This window comes from Achroia grisella, unplaced genomic scaffold (genome assembly GCF_030625045.1).
Source record: "Achroia grisella isolate CSIRO2021 unplaced genomic scaffold, CSIRO_AGI_Agris_v1 utg1080, whole genome shotgun sequence".
Taxonomy (NCBI): domain Eukaryota; kingdom Metazoa; phylum Arthropoda; class Insecta; order Lepidoptera; family Pyralidae; genus Achroia; species Achroia grisella.
Genome location: NW_026712570.1, coordinates 2,133,423 through 2,156,954, shown reverse-complemented (window position 1 = coordinate 2,156,954; position 23,532 = coordinate 2,133,423). Strand labels below are relative to the sequence as shown.

Sequence of the window (23,532 nt, the reverse complement as noted above, 5' to 3'; positions counted from 1 at the left end):
ATTAAAATCTATTAATATAGCTTTCTACAAGAGGTTATTGTGTAAGAAATCAAAAAACTGCTAAAAATATATTCAATTTTTTTTATTCATTAAAATCTGTTAATATAGCTTTCTACAAGAGGTTATTGTGTAAGAAGTCAAAAGACTGCTAAAAATATATTCAATTTTTTTTATTCATTAAAATCTGTTAATATAGCTTTCTACAGAGGTTATTGTGTAAGAAGTCAAAAGACTGCTAAAAATATATTAAATTATTTTTATTCATTAAAATCTGTTAATATAGCTTTCTACAAGAGGTTATTGTGCACGAAGTCAAAAGACTGTTATAAAACTCATAAAACGAAATCACTTTTTTAACATTAATGAAATTGAATCTAAAAATATATTCCTGAAGTTTCTATACCAAATTGATCACGTGACCGCACAGTTGTGAAAGTCATTTTCAATTTTCAGCTTTAGTTTTTGGGGAAAATTCAGTTTCGTATTACGTTAATACTAGTATCATTGGCTTTCGACTTATTATTTTGTTTAATACTAACAACTATACTTCACAATTTTTTTCCAATATAATTAATATTTGTACAACTACTTTGTCAATAACAAACAAATAAAATAAATTCATAAATCTATTTAATATTAAATGTATTTATTTTTTAAAATATTAGTACAAAATAAGACTTCTCTTATTTATATTATTAACTGGTCGTGGTTATTTCAGTGAGCTCGTGATCATTGCTAGTGCAGTAGTCTGAACATCAAGAGAGAGGATAATTTTATTTGCCATAAAATTATCCGTGTTAAGACCAGGTTAATAATATAAATAATGTATATTAAATACGGAAGTTTAAAAAGTAGCATTTCTCTGTTACTGTCATTTTAACTGCCTCGACTATCTAACGATTTAGCATACTTTTACTCCCGATGGTAGCAGGTTCGATTCCTTGCACAGTGGAATCATTGTATTCATGAGTATGATTGTTTATATTGATCTGAGTGTTTTTTATTTATGTACATATTTACATAAGCACATACTTAAATATTAGCTAGGGACTAGATGGCGCTGTTTGAATGGATTATTACTATTATATCTCTTTCTAATATTAGTTCTAAATAGGATTTTTCTGTTATATATGGACTGGTCACTATAATCATCTTTCTGAAATTTTTTTTGTAAATTGCTAGGTGGCACTATGTGATTGTCCTGTGTCATTATTATTATTATTATCTTTTTATAATATTAGTTCGAAATATAATTTATTTGTCAAGTACGTTCTGTTCTTTGTACGTAAGATATTTTTCTTGTAAATTGCTAGATGGCGCTTTGTGAATTATCCTTATTAATATATCTATTTATAATATTAGTTCAAAATATGATTTCTCTGTCAAGTATGTTCTGTTCCTTGTACACAAGATCTTTTTTTTTTATAAATTGTCGAAAGATCTGGCTGTCTTTTATCAATTCGTACATAATTCTTAAGGTATTTCCGCATAACCTTACACCGATGTTAGCAACCTTTTATCTTGTCTGCTCCATTTAACTCGGTGGGTCGTTTGATAAATTCTATTTGTAACTCCGCGGCCCCACGTCTCGTTAATTGCTTTTGATCAAGATTTTCGGGACGCGGTTAAGTAGATTTGTTTGTCTAAATAAAGTGCCGAAAAGTTCGCTAATTTCCCGCGGGAGAGGGGCGACTTTGATTTCTCTAGACTGTTACTGTAAAGTCAGTGCGATTCTAGTGGTACATGCTCCAAACGCAGCTTCTATGAAGACGCGTTATGCTGAACTGGTAGTTTATCGAAGTCTTTTAACAACCTTCCAAGGAAAGTAACCTTTGGTTTGTATTTATTTATTTTTGCTAATCGAGTGGTCGATAAAGTAAAATTGTAATAATGGACTTATTACAATTTTACTTTATCGAACACTAGTTATAAGTTCCATGACGTTACATCGCAAAATCTATATCAATTTAAATGCCTAATTAAGTGTAAATATTAAAGTGATTTATTTCCTGAAAATTTCAAGAAATTACAAAGACATTACATAACGAAAATATAATTTTATGACTTTTTGGATTTAAAAATGGACTCTTTATGATTATCTTATTATCTCTTTATCTTTATGATTTAAAAATTTCCTAATTTAAATTATAGTCCCCAAATCTTAATAATACATATATTTGTGTACATGTTAAGTGGTGATGATGATGACGTATTATTGTACCTATTTCCACCACTCCACAATTCCTCTCAGTTACTCAAAGGTTGACTGGAAAAAAATATTCTTTTGGGATAAGTCCGTCCTATACACATTTATTCTACAAGTGAATTATGTCATTTTATCTTTAATTTACTATCTGTGCCCGCCTATATGTTGTTTTGATTCATAAGCTATAGTACTGTAGTTTCATCAAAGTCGGTTCAGTAGTTTTTGCTTGAAAGAGTATCAAACATCCATACTCACAAACTTTTGGTTTTATAATATTACTAGCTACTCGGCCCGACTTTGCACGGGTGTACATGTATTATATATATAAACCTTCCTCATGAATCATGACTCTATAAAAAGAACCGATATGTTTAGTTTGAGATATAAATGATATGCTTAGTTTTTAATACTTTATTATACAATCCTAATCAGTATCATTACATAGTATAAAACAAAGTCGCTGTCGCTGTCTGTCCTATGTATGCTTAAATCTTTAAAACTACGCAACGGATTTTGAAACGATTTTTTTTAATAGATAGAGTAATTCTAGAGGAAGTTTTATATGTATAATACATGTACACCCGAGCGAAGCCGAGGGGAATAGCGAGTATTATAATAAAACAGTATATTACCAACGGATTTTGAAGCGATTTTTTTTAATAGATAGAGTGATTCAAGGGGAAGTTTTATATGTATAATACATGTACATCCGAGCGAAGTCGAGGCGAGTAGCTAGTATTATAATAAAACAGTATATTACCAAGTATACGTTTCTAACCAAACTGAATATTACGAAAACCATATTTTAAATTGGAATTGAATAAACCAAAAGAAAATAAAAGTGGGTGACATATCCATTTACTTTGACTTTCCCACTCTACTTTTAATTTCGTTAAAACATTGCATAAAAAAAAACACCGCTAAGTGTACGCGGACGAGATATTATAATCTGCTGAGCGTCGACTCTAGGGAATCTAAAAACTGGAGTGTAGCTAACATTTCTACCATAAAAATGATAAATGCTCACTTTTACTACTTTTAAACGTGTTCTCGACTTTTAGCAATTTTATTTTGTTTATTTACGAGTATACTAAGAAGATCCAGAGATGGTAACAGTTTTTTTTAAGAGGAGATAGGCCTAGTTTAGAAGAATGGACTTTATGAAATTTAGTAATATGGCGACAGCCTCGGTGGTCTAGTGGATTACCACACTGCCGTACTTGTGATGGTCCAAGGTTTGATTCCTCGCACGGCATGAACATTTATATTCATGAGTATGATTATTGTCTCAGTATGAGTATGTAAGATATGAGTTTCGGTCTGGGTATATTCTATGTATGATTTACAAAGAAAAAAGATATGTTTTTCTATCAGTTATCTAGTACTTATAACACAAGATTTAGCCAGCTTAACTTGGACATAGATAGCGCTGTGTGTATTGTCCTGAAATACTTATAGTGAGAAAATAGAAAAATGTAATAGAAATGACCTAATTGGAAAAAAACATATTTTCAAAAATGTACTGTATGGCAAGCAAACAATAATTTTCATGTAATTAAAATCTCAGCTTAGCCCAAACTCAGCACTCACCACAAGACTAGCCACAACAAATAAACTGTACAATAATTGGTTAAGAAAACATAAGGTTGTAAAATCAGGATTTTTTAAATTCCTAATTTTACTACAGTTCTAGTTTTCAATTATTTCTATAGAAATAGAAATAGAAATAGAAATAATCTTTATTCAAATAAACTCATTACAAGCACTTTTGAATAGTCATATTTTGATTCTACCACTCATTCGGAATGCAGATTCATCACAAGAAGAATGAGCAAGAAACTTGTGTGTTGCTCTTTTTGATAGATGTTTTTTTTTATATAAATAATTACAGTGTAACAAGTAAGAGGCATGCGACAATCAACATAGAAATCGCTACGCACTCATTATTAGTGTAATCAGATAATATTGTCAGTGCTATGTATTTAAAATTTTTCTACAAAAACATTATTATCGTTAACGAATTCTTCAATTTTATAGTAAGCTTTTTTGCAAAGGAAGTGTTTTATTTGACATTTAAATCTTTTTTCTGGCAGATTTATAACAGACTCTGGTATTTTATTGTAAAACCTTACGCAATTGCCATAAAACGAATTACTAACTTTAGCCAAACGACATTTAGGTAAAATCAGTTTGTTATTGTTACGTAAGCTTTTATTAGTGCAATCACTAACTCTTTTGAAACTGTCTATATTCTTCCTGGCATACATGATGTTTTCATAAATATATTGAGAAGCAACGGTGAGGATATTTGATTCCTTAAAGCACTCTCGCAAAGACTCCCTGGAACCCATGCTATAAATGGAGCGAATGGCCCTCTTTTGTAAAATAAATATTGTATTTATATCAGCTGCTTTGCCCCATAACAAAATACCATACGACATAATGCTATGGAAATAACTAAAGTACACAAGTTTAGCTGTTGCCACGTCTGTTAATTGTCTAATTCTTCTTACCGCATAAGCGGCAGAACTAAGTCGACTCGCTAATTTAGTAATATGGGCACCCCATTGCAACTTGGAATCTAATGTGATACCTAGAAATACAGTATCATCCACAAAATTAATAGGTTTATTGTCCAACATGATTTTTGAATCTACCGGTCTTACATTGGGGAGAGTAAATTTGATACATTTAGTTTTATTTGCATTTAGTAACATATTATTAGCCGTAAACCATTTTAAAACATAAGAAAGAGCACCGTTTACTTCGTCCAAATCATCAATATGTCGATTGACTTTGAATACTAATGAAGTATCATCAGCAAACAGAACTATGTCAGCTATCTTTTCTACCATATAAGGAAGATCATTTATGTAAACTAAAAATAAGAAAGGACCTAAAATAGAGCCCTGAGGAACACCCATTTTAATACTAGTTCCTTCAGACTTTACACCATTTATTTCGACAACTTGCATTCTATTATTTAGATAGGATTTCATCATGCTTTGTGCTTCATATCTAATACCGTAATGTTCAAGTTTGAGCAAAAGTGTTTCATGTTCAACGCAATCAAATGCTTTTGAAAGATCGCAAAATACACCGACTGCATCCTGAGACCTCTCCCAAGAATCAAATATATATTTAATGAGAGCTACACCGGCATCAGTAGTTGATTTACCGGCCGTGAAACCAAATTGTCGACTGTGAAGCAGTTTATTTACTTTAAAGTGTTGTAGCATTTGATTGAGCATAATTTTTTCAAACACTTTACTCAATACTGGTAAGATAGATATAGGCCTATAATTACCTACCACAGTTTTTTCTCCTGACTTAAAGAGTGGAGTTATTTTGCTATGTTTCATTAAATTGGGAAAAACACCGTCAGAAATACATTTATTGAAAATAATTACTAAATATGGAGCAATAACATCTATAGCGGTGTTAATAACTTTAACAGACATGCCCCAATGGTCTTCAGTATTTTTTAAATTTAATTGTTTAAATGTTTTAGTAATTGTAGCAATGTCAATAAATGTAAATTTAAATGTAACCGGACAAGAAACAACATTATCAATAAGGAATGATTTAGCTGTACCAGGAGAAGAGTCCAAAGAGGAAGTAATGTCAGTTGGAATATTAGCGAAAAAATTTTCAAAAATATTGACAATTTCTTTTGTGGACGTTACTAGTTTATCATTATAATTTAGCGTAAAATCGTTATATGGACTTTTAACTTTGCCAGTTTCTTTGTTAATAATATTCCACACTGTCCTTATCTTATCCTTGGACTCTTTAATTTTTTTATTTAGATAATTAGACTTTGCTACATTACATACCTTTTTAAAAGTTTTTGAGTATCTTTTTACATAATTTACGAATGTACTATCGAAACGGTATTTTTTTTGAGCATATAAATCAAATAATATATTTCTACTTTTAAGAATTCCCTTTGTAGCCCATTCTGAAAATTTTGTTTTGTTAATAATACTGATAGTTTTTTTGTTAAAAGCCTTATTATATTCGTTAGAAACAATATTGAAGAAATCTGTATAAAGTTTGTTAGGTTCATTAGATGGAAGATAAAAATCTAATTTACTACGAACTGATATTTTAAATTTATTTATCTTATAACTAGTCAAGTCTCTTTTTAATAAATTAATTTTCCCAATTTTGTTTAAGTGATTTGGAAAAATAACTATTTGACCACAGTGATCAGAAGGAAGGTTGTTTATTATTATTTTATCTAAATACTCACTGTTGCTAAATATGTTATCCAAGCAAGTAGCAGACGTGGCAGTGATACGAGTGGGTTCGTGGAAGACATTACTCAAGTCAAAGGATTGAAATAAACTCATTAATTTAGTTTTTGTGGTATTATGTGATAAAATGTCAACATTGAAATCACCACACACTATAATTTTTTTGTTAATATTAAATACTCTTTTTAAAATATCCTCCATTACCTCTTCAAATAAATTATAATCACTATTTGGAGGTCTATAAACACATATAACTATATAATTGTCTAGTTCCACACAGGAAATTTCAATACAACATTCAACAGAAAGATTGCCAATATCACTACGTTCTTTTACTTTTATATTATTTTTCACCAATATCATAGAACCTCCTCTATTTACTATTTTTCTATTAAAGCAGCTGACAATATTATAATTGTTTAAGCTGAACATCATATTGCTCACTTTGAGCCAATGTTCAGTTAAACATAGAACATCTATATTATTTTTTTCTAAAAACAATTGAATAATTAATTCACAGCCGAGAAAACTTTGTATGTTCTGGTGAACAATTTTCAATTCTGATAGCTTTCCCTTTGTCTTTTTCAGCAGTTTAAATCTGCAGTCATATTTAAATTTTTGTAAATAAAAGGATTCTTACTAGAATCAATATTTATGTCAATATTTTCAGTATGTTTAGTATTAACATTAGTACAAGTACTACTAATTGGATTAATGCAACCCATTATATTACTTATAATGGGGTCATTTATATTATAAGCTAGTAAACTAGCTATATTTCTTATTTGTTTTTTAGGCAGATAAAATCTATCTCCAGTCATACAAAAGTTTGTAACAAATTTGTTACTATCAAAAAATAAAAAGTCATTATGACGACATGTCATATTATAAATTAAATTATTAATATAATATATGAACTTATTTTGTTCAATGGTCAGAGAACGACAGTAAGGAAATGCACATAATATTATTTTACCTATGCCCAGCTCAGCAATATTAAGCAAAGAGTTTACAAGTTTAATTACATGACTTTTTTTTACATATAAACAGTTGCCTAAAGCAATGACTAATGTGGTTAACTTATCATACCTACCATTAACCACCTTATTTAAAATATTAGGCAATGAAGCACCAGGAAGACAATTATTTATGACATGTTGATATAGACTTTCTGATAATGAACGGCCCAGACCCTTACCATATTCATCTGAATAAATAATTGTCCTTCGTACTGGTGCAACATTACAATTATCAGTTTTTAAAGACAAGTTAGAATTGAGTAAACTAGAACAAGGAGTGATTGACTCAGTCAAAACCGATGTGATTGACTTATTGTTATTTCCATTAGGGCTATACTGACAAGATTTAGGAGATTCAGGTGTCTCACAACAACATTTCTCTGTCAATGAGGTAAACCGCTCCATGTTGTAATTTCCCAACTCTATTAATTTATCCAGCGATTTACTATAATTATTAATTTCAAGTTGAGCACACTCATATTTTTTTGTTAAATTAGATAATGAAGATTCTAACTCTTGAATTTTACTCTTTAATTTATTTTGTTCTAAATCCTTATCATGTAAATTTGTTTTACAATTTTGAAGTTCTTGTAACAGGTCTAATTTTTGTCTTCTAATATTTATAGATTTTAAACATTTAGTATGAGTTCTCACTAACTTTTCTGACTTTTTAATAAATTTGTTTATTTTTATATATTTTTTTAATTTATTGACACTATTAAATTTACTAATACAACTATTTGAGCTGGGTGTATTAGTTAAATCTATGGTCACCAACGGCTGAGTAGACTTTTGATCACAAGTGACATTTACCAATTCTGTATACAGATCTAAGGTGTTATTATAGCTACTCACCCGTTTGTGTTCCAACATAGATTCACTATGTGCTTGTGCTTCCTCAAGGTGTCTCTCGAGGTGAGTGATACGCTGTAAATTTGACTCATATGTGTCCCTGCAGTGATCATATTCATTAACAAGTTCCTGAAGTCTATCCCTGTCAACGCGTAGGTCCTCACAGAACACATTAATGTCTACAAGTTCCCCCTTCAGGGCCACATATTTGTCAAATAGAGATTTCATCTCTATTTCACTATCATCCCGTTCCTGTAACAACACTTTATTCAAGTCTTGGGTTTTCTTTAATTCAACGAGTGCCACCTTAAGTTTAGCATCAAGATCACAGGCTCTTCGGGACATCATTATTAAATATGCTGAGTAATTAATTTAAATATAAAGGAACTTAATGGAATTTAGAATGTGTGCTATTTCCTTACAATTTATTTATTTATAAATATATAATACCTATGTAATATGTAATATGTAAGTAATTTTAGTAAATTTGTTAATTATAAATAACAATACTAAATATTATTACTTGTAAGAATGGGTTTCTTGGGGTATTACACAAGCTCAAATAATAGAATTAAAAACAACCAATTCTAGAAGATTCAGTATTGTTATTGAAATATATATAAATAACTATTTAAATTAGTGAAAGTTTCACTCTCTTGTTGTGTATTTTAATGTAAGAATTAATTATATTTCAGTTAGTACTTACAATATTTGGTTAGTGGGTAATTATTTTTTTTCCTCGACGCACAACTTGAATTCACTTTTAAAATTACCACAATATTAACATGTAACACAAAATAAGTAATAATAAAGGAATGTTATAATAATTTAAATTGAATTACGCGATAACATGTACAAGATTGATGTAAATATAAGTTTATTACGAACTTTGACAGTTGACCGGTAAGAAATATTTATGTGTCGATTTTTGTACACAAATACTATATAAAAATGAACACAAACAACAATCGATACTTTTTATAGCTTAAACTCACTAATTATATCAATTACACTAAAAAAATTGAGTAATAAATTAGATAAAAGTATTTAATTATTAGGGCCAGCTGACAAAGACAGTTATCGGTAATGTTGCCAGTCGAGGAAAAAAAAAACAAAAAAAAAAAAAAAAAAAAAAAAAAAAAAAAAAAAACTTAAACAAAACTTAAAAAAAAGAAAAAAAAAAAAAAAACTATCTTGTCGCATTGATATTACAAGGCAGGAAATTATAAAATAATTTCTTAATGATAAACAAATAAAAAGTTAATACTATTTTAAATAAAATAATATTAAAACAGAATGATTGAAATTTAAAATAAAATAAGTGTAAGTTTGTTAATAATGAATTTTAGTAATATATTTTTAGTAATATATCAATTTAAATTTATGATATTGTATGCCTAAATTTGGGTATCTGTTCTTCTTTTACTTAGTACTAATATCTACGACTATATTTATATTTGGCTGACCCGGCAAACATTGTTATGCCATATAAATTAAAATCGCTATTAAAAATAGGGGTTGATGCTAGAAGGGTGAAAATTTAGGGTTGTATATATTTTTCAATCCTATATAAAAATAAAATATTATGTCGAAAAAATTAAACATATATATTTAGGGGTGGATATCCCTTACTACTTAGGGGTATGAAAAATAGATAGTAGCCGATTCACAGACCTACTGATTACGCATATAAAATTTCATAAAAATCGATCAAGCCGTTTGGGAGGAGTATTGTAACTAACATTGTGATACGAGAATTTTATATATAAGATGTATGTATATGAACAGAGAAACAATAAATAAATTATAATTCTTACATTATAGAAGCATCTGGTTTCTATTCCATTTCTAATCCATTACAGTTTCCACTTTTCAATATTTTCAGTCTGAAAATTAATTTCAGAATCTTCGTTATGGTAAATCGGTCAATTTAAGTGACTAGGTAAATTATTGCAATTATTGCAGTTTTCAACCGTTCTCTAAGTTACCTATGAGTATTTTTACTGTCTATACAAATATATCAATCGAAGCTTCTGTTTGTAATTTCAATTAAAATAAAATGATACGGATAGTTTAAGACAATTTTTTTTTTTTTATCATGTTATCAAATTTTATAAATTTATTTATCGGACCCTTAAGATTTGTTATTAAAGATACTTACAACCCTAAATGACTTATAAGCCCTTTAAGCCCTTTACCATCAGTCCCTATTTTTTAATAGCGATATCTATTTATATGGCAGGTAGCTGGAATTTAAAAGATTTAAATAGTGGAAAATTATTGAAGCACTATTTTGAATTGGTTATTTCGGTTTTTTATGAATATTTCTACCAGCTAGTAAATTATAAGAGTCAGCCATAAAAATATCTCAAAATTTTCTATAAGAATTCATAGTAGTTTGTCATTCCTCAAAAGTTTACTCATGTATATGTAACTTTACTTTGGAATTTCTACTTTGCCGCGGTTCCAGTTTATTAGTTTGAAGATATAACAAAACTGTAGGTTGAATCTAGTTGCATGCACTGCAACTTGTGACTTCATTATTGCAGAACTTCAGTTCCACTTACCAAGTTTAAACGAAAAGAAACAATCGAATACCAACTTTACTACCTCAAGATAAGGTTCTCTGAAAGTATATTGTTAGTTTTGTAAGTCGTTCAGCTTCTTAGAAGGCATTATGTTTCCTGTCATTGAAAATTCGCCTTTAAATTCAAGTTATAAAGGTTAGCATACGAATGAATTGTTTTAAACAGTGTAGAAGTCACGATAGATATAGTTCAAACGGCTGCACGTTTCGTAATACACAGATGTAAAGAAACTGGAATGGACATAATAATCATATTACCAAGTAAGAGAAGAAATAATTGGAACTAATTAATTAATTTTAAATTTATTTTTAAAATAATAATAATCACTATGACTCTAAGTTCTAATATACTATGTTCGCTGTGCCCGTGGTTTCACCCGTGGTAAATTTCAATAAAAAATAAAGCCTATATGTTATTCTGATGCATAAATTATATTACTATAAAGTTTCATAAAAATCCGTTCAGAAGTTTTTGCATGAATGAGTAACAAATATCCACACTCACAAACTTTCATGATTATAATATTATTAAGATTATACTTAATCTGCAATATTGTAACGATGTAGGTATAAGTTCGTCCGAAAAGAGATAGAGGCAAATTTTTTGCCTTTTCTTCGTAGCTGAACTGGTCAGAATTTTAAATATACATGCGAAGTTGGGGCGGGTAGCTAGTATATATATATATACATCTTTAAATTATATTATTCAATTCAAGAGGAAAGTTTATACGTATTCATGTACATCTTATATATAAAATTCTCGTGTCACAGTTTTCGTTCCCATACTCCTCCGAAATGGCTTGACCGATTCTCATGAAATTTTGTGAGAGTAAGTAGGTCTGAGAATCGGCTAATATCTATTTTCCATCCTCCTAAATGTTAGGGGTAGTCCATCCCTAATTTTTTTTTAATTTTTTAAACAAAATTTTTAGTTTCTATTTTTTTTATGATACAACATACAAAAATACATACCTATCCTAAAATTTCACTCTTCTATCATCAACCCCTATTTTTTTATAGCGTTATTAATTTATATGGCAAAACAACGTTGCTAGTTGTTATTATAAATTGCTTGGAAAAAATGTGACATATCCAGTGAATAGTTAGGTCCGTGGATGGCCAGCATCATGCTTTCAGCAATGAAGTGGGTCAGATCTTTGGGGCTTGTTCTCTTAATTCCAATCGATATGGCCAATGTACAGTAGACAACATTGTAAACGCTTTTCGGGAAATTTGATGTGGTAATTTCAACTTTGTGAAGAAGGCAATAAAATTTAATATGTGTTAATTTTTTAAGTAATGTAGTAATGGAATGTAAAATAAGGTACTAGCTATGTATACAAAAGGCAGACTTGCTATTCTGTAATTTTATTGCCTCATCCTCACTGTTTAAACCATATATACAAAAAGCAGACTTTAACAAAAACTTTATTTATAAAAAATGTTATTTATACAAAAAGCAGACCCTGCAATTTTATTGCCTTATCCTTACTGTTTAAACCTTATATACAAAAGGCAGATTTGTTGACTACCCAGTAATGTGATTGCCATATCCTCACTTTTTAAACTGTATATACAAAACATAGATTTGCTGACTACCCTGTAATTTTATTGCCTTATCCTCACTGTTTAAACTATATCTACAAAAGGCAGACTTACTGACTATTCTGTAATGTCTAATAATATGCCTTATTCTCACTATTTTTTTATTTTTTTTTATTAAATTTATTTGTTTCTCTAATGTTTTTATTATCACATTTTTTCCTTTTTTTTGGATTATAAATATATTATGTAGTACTTCAGCCGCGATTTGATACGGCCAAAGTTTTAATTGCATAATCTGTTCCTCTGGTTCCTCTGCAAAATTATCGAAATAAATACATATATATTATATTATAATATAGTTATGTCCATACGTAAATGAATAAATATATATTTATTTTTAATTCAAATCTAATAATGTTGTGATTTTGCAAATTATTATGTTTTGTTGATCTTTTTGAGGTTATTTACAATATGTTTAGCGAATAAATTATACGAATTCAGAGCTTCTGACTTTTTTATGAGATCGTTGAGATCATAGGGACCGCTGGTACCAAATATTCGGAACGTTTGTTCGTGATCGTGTCGAGCTTTGCTGAAAATGGGACATTCGCTAAACTGATGCTCAAATGTTTGGTCACTGAATCCGTCACAGGGGCAATTCGCATTGTCTACGATGTGGAAATTTGTCACGATGTGCTAATTACTATATATAAAATTGATTGTAATGTTTCAGATGTGAATAAAGACATCATCTATCTAGATAGATAGACAACATCAAAAAGAAAAAGTCGTAATAGATAGATATCAATTACCACTTTCTCTTTGCCTCCTGTATCGAACTTTAAACTTGTCATCTCTATTAATAATATGGGATGTTTTAAAGATATTCTGCTCAGAATTGATAATTCATACCTTTATAAGTCGATACCTCAGGGCAGTAAAGCAGGTCAGTGTAGATATTATTGTGCCCTTGAGGAAATGTGGCCTAACTTAGTCCAAATTGATAACAAAACCTTTTCATACACCTTACCGCAAATTTGTTCTTAATGCCCCAACTTACCCCTGAGAGAGTTCTATTGACCTCGCATCTTAAGTACTAAGCTTATATAACACTAGCTGTACCTGCGGTATGGTCCGCATGGAATTTACCTTCATTTTTCTAAAATAAAAGTAGCCTAAGTTACTTCTTATTACATCAGCTAACTACCAATAGAAGTCCCGTCAAAATCGGTCTAGCCATTTTAGAGATTAGCCGGAACAAACAAACAAAAATTGTAAAAAAATATTTTGGTGTATGTACCGTATTTATATTCATATGCACGTAGTAAAACCGTTTATTTCAATAAAATTACAAACAGACACTCTAATTTTATTTACATATGCAGATTAAAATATATTATGTTACGTAACTATTGATTGAAATTAAAAAATATTTATTCATGTATGACATTTTAAAAAAAAAGCTGATGAAAGTCTTTTTTTACGTTTGTTTGTTTCTGCCCTAAAGCCACTTGTTGTTTGGCGAAAGAAAAGAATCAAGACTCAAGAAAAGAAGATGACCACTTTACATAGACAATTATTTATCTTTTTAAATAATTCTGTAAATTTAAATAGGTGTCTATGCTTTGCTCAATTAAATGAAAATCCCGTCGCTGCAACACCAAGATCGGAGATGATCAAAATAAATGATTTTTAGTTTATATTTTTCGGCTGTAACGATTTGGAGCAAATGAGATATTATATAATATAAGATTTTTTTTGGCAGGCAGTTAATGTTGATATAAAGAGATAAATATATCGGTCCCATGAACAATCTATGTCTATACGTTAAAATCATTAAGTGATACATTCCCAGTGAATTTGTCATGTTGTAACTGATCTGACTTCATGTTCATCCGTACTATATTTATAATATTAGTTTGGATGCAAAATTCCATTATCATCCTTTAAAAAAAAATAAGGAGTAACTGACACATTTTTTATTTTCAGAAAAAATCTTTTATTTTATAAAAATAAAGTAAAATCTCACGCGGACGAAGTCGGGGTTCAGTAGTCCTTCATATAATTTGATTAAACTTCATACAAGGTAAAAAATAATAGAATTATATACTAATTGTAACGATACGATATTGAACAAGCAATAAATATATATTTGAGAATGTAATACAATTGTACCATTTCTTCTCATTTGGATCTATATATATGATATAGGGAAAAAAATTGTAATATAAGAAACCCTATCGGGCATGCGATCATAATAAATTTAAAATTATATTAAAAATTTAAAAAAACAGGTGCCCGCAGACGACTTTGTACAATGTTCACCTTAAAAACGGAAAAAATCGACAAATTACGATTTATTTCAATGCTCAATAATCCATTCCGTGAAACGCCGCCGTTTGTAGCACCTGCACAACTGATCTGCAAAGTAATATAAGATCTTATACTTGAAATTAATAGAAATTTCCCCGTAAACGACTTCCTTCGCTTTATCCCTCAAAATTCCAGACACTTTTAATGGCTGCCCTAATAGGAGCTATTATAACTTTATCCTGCACTAATTACTGTTAGCAACTCCAACGGCGATTGTATTGTTTTTGTAACTATAACACTTATTGACATCAGTGGTGTGGCTGTTTAGCACGCTGCTTTACTTTCATTTTGTTGTCGGTTCGATATTCGTATAAAACAAAACTATAAATATTGGTATTTATTTGTCAAGAAGGGTTTTATTAGTGAGTGAAAATAAAAAAAAAATAGTTCTCTTGGTGGTTATAATACAATTTTATAAAAAATGAATTGTTTTCTATGTATTTAACAACGTGTAGGAAGAATTGAAGAAATCACGTATCACAGGCTTAGTTATGTATATATTTATAAAGACTAAATTTAGAAAATAGATTTAAGTACAATACAGTTGCTAGTATTTATAGTACCAGCTACGTGTCTGTTAATTTTTAAACTAGATGGCGGTAAGATTTAAGTATTATTTATATTTGTTATTGGTGTTTAATCGTCTGTTGTAAATTTTGTTTACATAGTTGTCGCTAGATGGCGCTGTTCAATTTCTACAACGCGATATTATTTCGTTTTGTAGTTACTGACGAGTTGTAAGATTTATTATTGGTTAGAGGCTTTTGATCTGTTTACTTTGTATCTGTACATATTGTTTTTTATTATTGTGGTAATTACGATCCCATTACACTTTTGTCGAAAAGCAAAGTATTTTATTTCTCCTGACTTTGATTGAAGTATTTGAAGTGTACTTGTAAAGCTACGGCGTGTGTACAATTGGTGAAACAGAGGGAAAGTTCTAAAATAATATTCCAATAATTTATTCACTGTCATATGAGCTGACTTAATTTCAGTCAGTTAATTCAGTTAGTTATTTGGGCCAAATTAAATTTATGAAATCCGTAAAGGTAATAAATACACTAAAATATTATTACTGTTTCCTTTCCTTATTCATAAAATAAATCATTTATTTATCAAACACTTGCTTAGTTAATTTCATAATATTAATAAAACATATTACAATCTACATTTTACAAAGTGTATACTACGCCTCGAAATCAAATGAAGTTGTTTTCTACGTTTTGTCTTTAAGCGCAATCCCTTTTTTATTATAAGCATATACAACAGAACGCGTTAAACCTTATTACTCTATTATAATAAGAAAGAAAAAAACATATTGAAAAAAGTGCGCCGTTTCAACCCCGGGCGTATCTGAGAGCGATTGCAGCGCCATTGCCCCATTCGTCCGCAGTCGGAAATACGTCGCGTCGGCTCCGCACGCGCCCGCCCTCCGCCCTACGCCGGTACGGGCAGAAAAAAAAATAACATCGATTTTTGAACGCGTACGTACGGTGCTGTGACTGTGTGACTTGTGTATGTGTGCATGATATAAAAAATAGTGATGTGACAAAAATTTGAATTTGGAATTACTACAAGTAAGTTCTTATTGACAAATATATTAATTTTTTATATGACCATTAAAATATTTTTTGTTATTTTTTAAATATAGAATGAAGTAATATATTTAAGTGTCTCGTATTAGGATCTATTAAATTAATCGGTCATTCTAATTGGGATTGCGTGACTCATAAATAACTGTTATTAAACTTTTAATACGAACAGTAAAGGTATGTTATTACTGTCGTAAAGTATGCGATATGTGTTTTCAATGAACGAATAATGAACATTTACCGGTGAAATTGTTGTGGTCTGAAATTGTATACAATTGTGATTAATTGCCTTGTTATTACTTGACACGTTGTGAAAATTACTCTATAATCTATGACTTTATTTCTATTATTGTAATTCTTCACAATACTGCTATAGTAACTCGATTTGATTTAATGCCAAATAAATTAAAATTAATTTGATATATACATGACAAAGAATAAAAAATATTTTTATTTTATTATTTACGTAAAAGTATGTGACGATTTAAAAAATAAATAAAATTTTAGGTATTAAAATTGAATGGCTTATTAAAAATATCTGCTGAATGTATCGAATAATATATAGATACATATATTCCTGCTATGACCTTTGATATTTATAATATATATGATATTATTTCTTTTTATGAAGTTAGGTAAGGTATCGTCCCGAACATAGTAAAACACATTGAAAATATTCCATAGCATATTACGAGTTAATTATATATTATTATTAACATTATCAATATAAATAAAAAAGGAAAATCCAAGGAATAAATTGCGACTTTAAGCCTTTAGGTATTAAAGTCGCTTTCTCAGTTTTTTTTAACCTTTTTTAATTATGTAGTTTTACAAATCTTACAGCCAAACTATGTCATTAGTCTATAATTAATATTTTTGTAATATTTCGGCAGATATTAAAATACTTAATAATAAAAATAAGAAAAGCTTACAAAAGCACTACAAAAACTTCATTTAGAAGCGGCAAAACTACACATAATACAAATGGATAGGATTTTGTTTTTTGTGCTTTCTCTTGTAGGATTTCGCTTGAAATACTCATGGCTCTATGCTGAAAATTATATTTATAAATTGCTTAAAAAATAGATTTTAAATAAACGCAGATAAATGTTGATCAGGTATGTTTTAATTATAATTATGATCTCAGTTTATACGATGAAATTACGGGAATTACGTGATCTCAGAATCCGCCGATGTCACTTGATATCTGCGTTGCAAAATTTGAACAAATTTTGAGAATCTCTTTCGCAAATACAATAGTCCACTCTCATGTTAACAGTTTTATAATAGAATTGCATATAAAATGTGCTATTATATGAAACTATAAATACATTAGCAAGCAAGGTGGACGAAGGCGACGATCTGGTCAAGATTGCTGGCGTTGGATACGAGCAGCGCAGGACCGATCGTTGGAGATTTTTGGGGAGATCTTTGTTCAGTAGTGAACATCTTCTGGGCTGAAATGATGATGATGATGACACTAGAAGTTTCTCAAGAATGGCTAAACTATAATTTAAAGAATCGTGTATTAGAGAATAAAAATAAATTATTTTATTTTATAAAATTGTCGGCATCGGGAAAATTTTGTGATTTATTTTATTTTAATGTTCATATATTATCTTTTTTTTCTTTTATAAGAAACCGCCGAGGTTCTTTAAAGTGAAAAGTGAAAGTTACTATATGATATACGTATAAACTACTTCACAGTCGATAGTAGTAAAGCGCTTTACATTCTAATGCATTTTAATTCTTGAGGACTAAGATATTAAGTATATATTTCAACGAATTAAGTGTTATTTTGTTGAAGTCCATTTCATTACTTAATGGATTTATATATTTTATCCAATTTCTATTTTATAGTCCTAGTATTGACTGTTCGGCGTAGTTTAGTCGCCAAGCAGTCAACATTAGACTTTCAAGCTATATCCGAGATCTATTCATTGACGATGATTCGAGGTAAAACACAGTCGCAATATGGGTGTAGATTCAGAAACAGTCAGAATTTAATCACTTTACGAACTCTAACTAATTCGTAACGTTACGAACTCCACTGAGTTCGTAACATAACACGTTACGAACTCTACTGAGTTCGTAACGTTTTCAGTAGCAGTGGTCAGGTTTTAGTGCTGAATATGTGTGGCTAATGGCATCGGAATTAAACAAAATAATATAAATCTATTAAGCATTGCATGACTCCGTACTACTATTATCAGATCCACTTATTGCATAAGTTTATTTTCTTTTCTTTTATATTTCTTTTTATTTTATTAATATTAATTCAATCATTTCTAATTCATTTTATATTATGACCATACCATTTGTTTTTATTAATCACTGAATTATATTTCTGTTGCTTTTAGCGATAGGGTAGTAGGGCTGGTTGGATGCGGAGATCTTATTACAGGCGTCCTCGCGTATCTCCCAGGACAATACCTGATAGTCAGTGGTTTACTGCTTGAACGATACATTGAGGTGCTGCCTTTTTCTGTAAGGCTAATGCACATACACCACATTACATACTCTTTGTCTTTACCTATATTATATATTGCTAACTGACCAATACTAGAGCTGGCCAAACAGGCTCCTATTTCTCTGGCATTGAGTCTACTCAACGGTGTAGTTAGTCGCTTTCCAGATCTAGACATATTTACTTGTAATTTGCTGGAGTTTCGTAGGATGACAGTAGATTATTTAGGTAGTATGTTAAATGGAGATTAGGTATTATTGTTATTATTGCTTTTTTTCTCTTCTGTTTTTCTTGTGTAATTAGTGTTTATAATTGTGTGTATTTGTATATTATCTTCCTAAGTGGGCATATTGGGAGACTGTTAAGCTCACTTAGTACGATGTAAATAAATAAATAAATATTGTTGTGTATTTACTTTGATTTTTTTTCTTTAAATTATTGTTCTATAACGTAAGTAAATGTATTGTCTACTGTGGAAGTTCATTAAAAAGATGGCTTGCTTTGCTAATTACTGATGTCAGTTGTAGACAGGACAGAGGCACCCACGCAATCAACTTTGTCCAAAGTATCTCTCCGACATAAATATAATTATTTATACGTCAACATGAATGTTATCAATACAGAATGGTATTATACAATGTCGAAGTTATCCAAGTTGCGTAATCTAATATGAATCCAATAATTCCTTCATAGGGCCCCGATTTACGTGAGTTATCCCGACGGTATCGCTTGATAGAAATTGCTAGAGTCTACTCAGGAATCGATTTGTTACCAGATACGTTTTGCCCTTTGTCCGAATTTTGTTTATATAAATGTAAGTCGACTTTCTGTTTTAATTTAGCTGATAGAAAGAATAGACTGTATGTGTGATATGGCAATAGTTGTTCATGCACGGGAATTTATTTAATGTTAGACATAGACGCCTATGTAAATATATATTGTAAATAAAGTGGCTTTAAAAAAATAATAATAAGAAATTCAATTGAGTCTCTTGCCAGTTCTTCTCAATTGAATCTGTATACTGGACTGGATGGTAGGGAAAAAATTATAATATAAAAATTTTACGTTCATACACGGCTAAAATTTTCCTATAAGAATAAATGATTTTTGAATTTGAATTTGAATTTAATCAACCAATGGATAGAAAATAGTAAATACTTATAATTCAGGTACGAACAGTAATAAGTCAAAAGTGATAATAAAAACGATGACAATTCTAAAAACTGTAAAGAAAATACATTCAAATTTTGTAAAAAATTAAATGTATTAAAATGTACAAATATCTATGTATGATAATGGAATAGTGCATTTGCTAACAATACAGAAGGGACATCAATAAAGGATGATAGAATGACCATGAAGTAAGGATAGTTAGCTGATGGCATGACATGCTAGCAATGGCAAATCACATGTACCCATTGCTAAGAATACCTTAATTATTATACCAAACAATTGCTAAGAGAAGCTTGTGTCAGAGAAAGATATAATTTATAACAAATCACCAGGTACCAGAACCAATGTTTATATAATATAAATGATAATAATAAAGACCTTCATGCTGAAATTTTATAATTCTTTTTAAATAAAACATATAAATTGACAATAGATATCTAATTTCAATATGCATTGGCTTCCTAAAGAGATGGCGCATTATAGAAACCAATGGAAGTCATTAGTTTCTATCATGCGCCATTCTTCTCCATTTCATTAACTGCCTATCCCTCTTTCTCTTTCCGTCTTTAGGATACCATTCTGTTATTCTTCTACTCCATTTTGCTCCAGTGTTATGCGATCATGTGACCAACCCATCGCCAATTCTGCTGGTAAATTTTTTTCAGTATAGTATCAGTCAATTTCATACTGTTCCTAACCATCAATGTTGATACTATCACTGTTCCTAACCAGGTCTAGTCTTCGTACTTCTATCATGCTTATATTAAAACGAATAAACTTAGATGAAGCAGAAACTTTTATCGCGAAAGGAAAACAGTCAATTTCATTTAAATTTCACAGACGTTTTTCAGATGACGTTTCACAGGTTTCGAGTTTATACTTCTCCGAAACGTCTTGAACAATTTTGATGAGATTTTATTTGTATATTCATAAGGTTTGAGAATAGGTTTAGAACTAATTTTTATACCCTTAAGGGTTAAGGGTGGCTCAATTTTTTCGAATTTTTTATAAATTTTATTTTTTTATGTGGCTTTAAATATACATACAACCCTAAATTTTCACCCTCCCCCACCCTTAATTTATATGGTAAAACAACTTTTGCCGGGGCAGCTAGTAGTTATAAAAATATTTCTACAATAACAAAAAGTTAATTTCATAGAGATGAACCTAATAGTTGTACACCATTTATGAACTCCTGGTAACGCATCTGAAAATTTATGTTTGAATTCTAGATATATGAATTTCGAGCTGAGCAAATTTTCATTGTTATATTTGAACATGTTTCATTATAGAATATCGCAATGTTATTCCATATGAATTAGGTTTGTTCTCTTGATATGAATTTGCGAGATTCAGCTTGTTAATATATTCTTGTTGGTATAGTTACATTTTATAATAACTTTCTGTAATTTATATTGTATATGATCTTTACAATATTGTGCTATTTTGCTGTTCGTATTGGAGTTGAAATTATTATTTTATATTAGTAATTAACAGATATTTATAGAGAATGTGCTTGTGTAATAGTGAACTACCCTGACTATAGACATGAAAGGTCGTGAGTTGTAATCAGACTAAAAAATAATTTGGTTCATATTATATTTGTACCTAATTCTCTGGCGATATAAACCACCCCAATTTTGGTTTTATTTTTTATACAAAAAAATTACTTTTTACCTATATATGATGTGATATAAAATACATACACTCCTAAATTTTCAAACAATTCCTATTTTTTAATAACGATTCCAATACATATGTTAAAACAACGTTTTGGATAAGCTAGTATTATTATTCATATTGAATAGGGTGTATTATAACTATTTTATGTTTTATATTTCATAAAATTGAAATTGTCACTACTATCTATTGTTCTTTTTCGGTTTCCCTTCCTGGCCCTAGTTAGTAGTGTTTCTTTATAATATTAACATATACAATATATATATCCTACAACTCCCTGGTTTTTTATTTATTTATGAAATAGAAAGTACATAATGTAATAAAATGAAAGTTCGTTTTTGTAGTTAACTAAACTTTGACTGGACAAAATCCCTAAAGGATTGTGACCGCTGCTATGACCTTTCCTCATGATGCACTGGCTTTGCGCATGACTATATACGTGCTTCTAGACTTTTCTAATATTTTAACTATCTATTTATTTATTGTTAGACTCTATTTCAGTCTATCTTAAACTGACTTTGATGATTATTTGTTTGACTTAAGAGAAAGTAAGAGAAATACATGTGTAGATAATAGATTTTTATAGGCTTTCTTGTATTGATTTTGTTTTATGTACGTTATTTTGTAGTATATTATATACCCATACTTAAAAACCAAAATTTATATTTTTTCACAAAATAAAAATATTCTAATATGTTTAGAGTTTTAGTTTAATATTTTAATGAGTAAAGTGGTGTGCTTTACTTCTAATAGTCACAGGTTCGAATTACGGTAGCACGGTACAAACATTTGTATTTTTATTGTATACTAACTGCACCCGCGACTTCGTCCGCGTGGAATTTAATACTATTTTTCTAAAATAAAAGCCTAGCCTAAGTATTACATTAGCTACCTGCCAAAAAAAATCCCGTTAAAATCGGTTCAGCCGTTTCAGAGATTAGCCGGAACAAACAGAACGACAGACAGACAGACAAAAATTTTAAAAAGTTGTTTTTTAGTGTATGTTCCGTATTTATATTCATATGCATGCAGTAAAAACTGTTCTTTCAATATTACAAACAGACACTCCAATTTTATTTATATGTATCGATGTATAGACGATTGTTTATTAGTATTATTATATATATGAGTTAGTTATTCCCATAGTAGGTTTTGTAGGTGCAAATTGTACTAGATTATTATTATAAACAATTATTATATTTCTCATATATTCATACGTAACTGAAAATCGGTTCTAAATACGCAGTGGCGATCACAAGCCATCTCAATTCCATAGATAAATTGCTAAATTCTAGCGAAGTCTAAATATATCATTTAACATTTACAAATCCTATTACTCAACTAACTGCATGCCAGTTAGTTTCGATTGCTGAATATTGATATGCACGTCATATCTCTAACGATGGCTAACTGGTATTATATTAATTCATCTGTCTATACGTCACCTCTTATACGTTATAGTTGTCTGACTGTATATTTCTCTATTTTCTACCTTCTTTGTTATATTCTATCTACTATTGACTATTTCATTGCCAAACTATTAAGTATGTTATATGAAATATTTGATTTATATACATATTTATATGTATAGTTATAGATTTATATATATAGCTTTACATATGTTACTAGCTGTACCCGCGACTTAGTCCGCGTGGAATTTAACTTTATTTTTCTAAAAAAAGTAGCCTAAGTTACTCCTTATTATATCAGCTACCTGCCAATAAAAGGCCCGTCCAAATCGGTTCAGCCATTTAAGAGACTAGCCGGAACAAACAGACA

At 29.6% G+C, this 23,532-nt stretch overlaps 1 protein-coding gene across 2 annotated transcripts in view; it reads left to right on the top strand.

Moving 5' to 3' along the window:
- The first annotated feature begins 16,245 nt into the window (after positions 1-16,245).
- The window catches only part of LOC131842503 (zwei Ig domain protein zig-8-like), a 250,721-nt gene continuing 243,434 nt past the window's right edge, over positions 16,246-23,532 (top strand). For both annotated transcript variants that reach the window (XM_059191071.1, XM_059191055.1), the window contains exon 1: positions 16,246-16,418. The gene's annotated coding sequence lies outside the window, so the exon portion shown is untranslated. The remainder of the gene's footprint in view (positions 16,419-23,532) is intronic.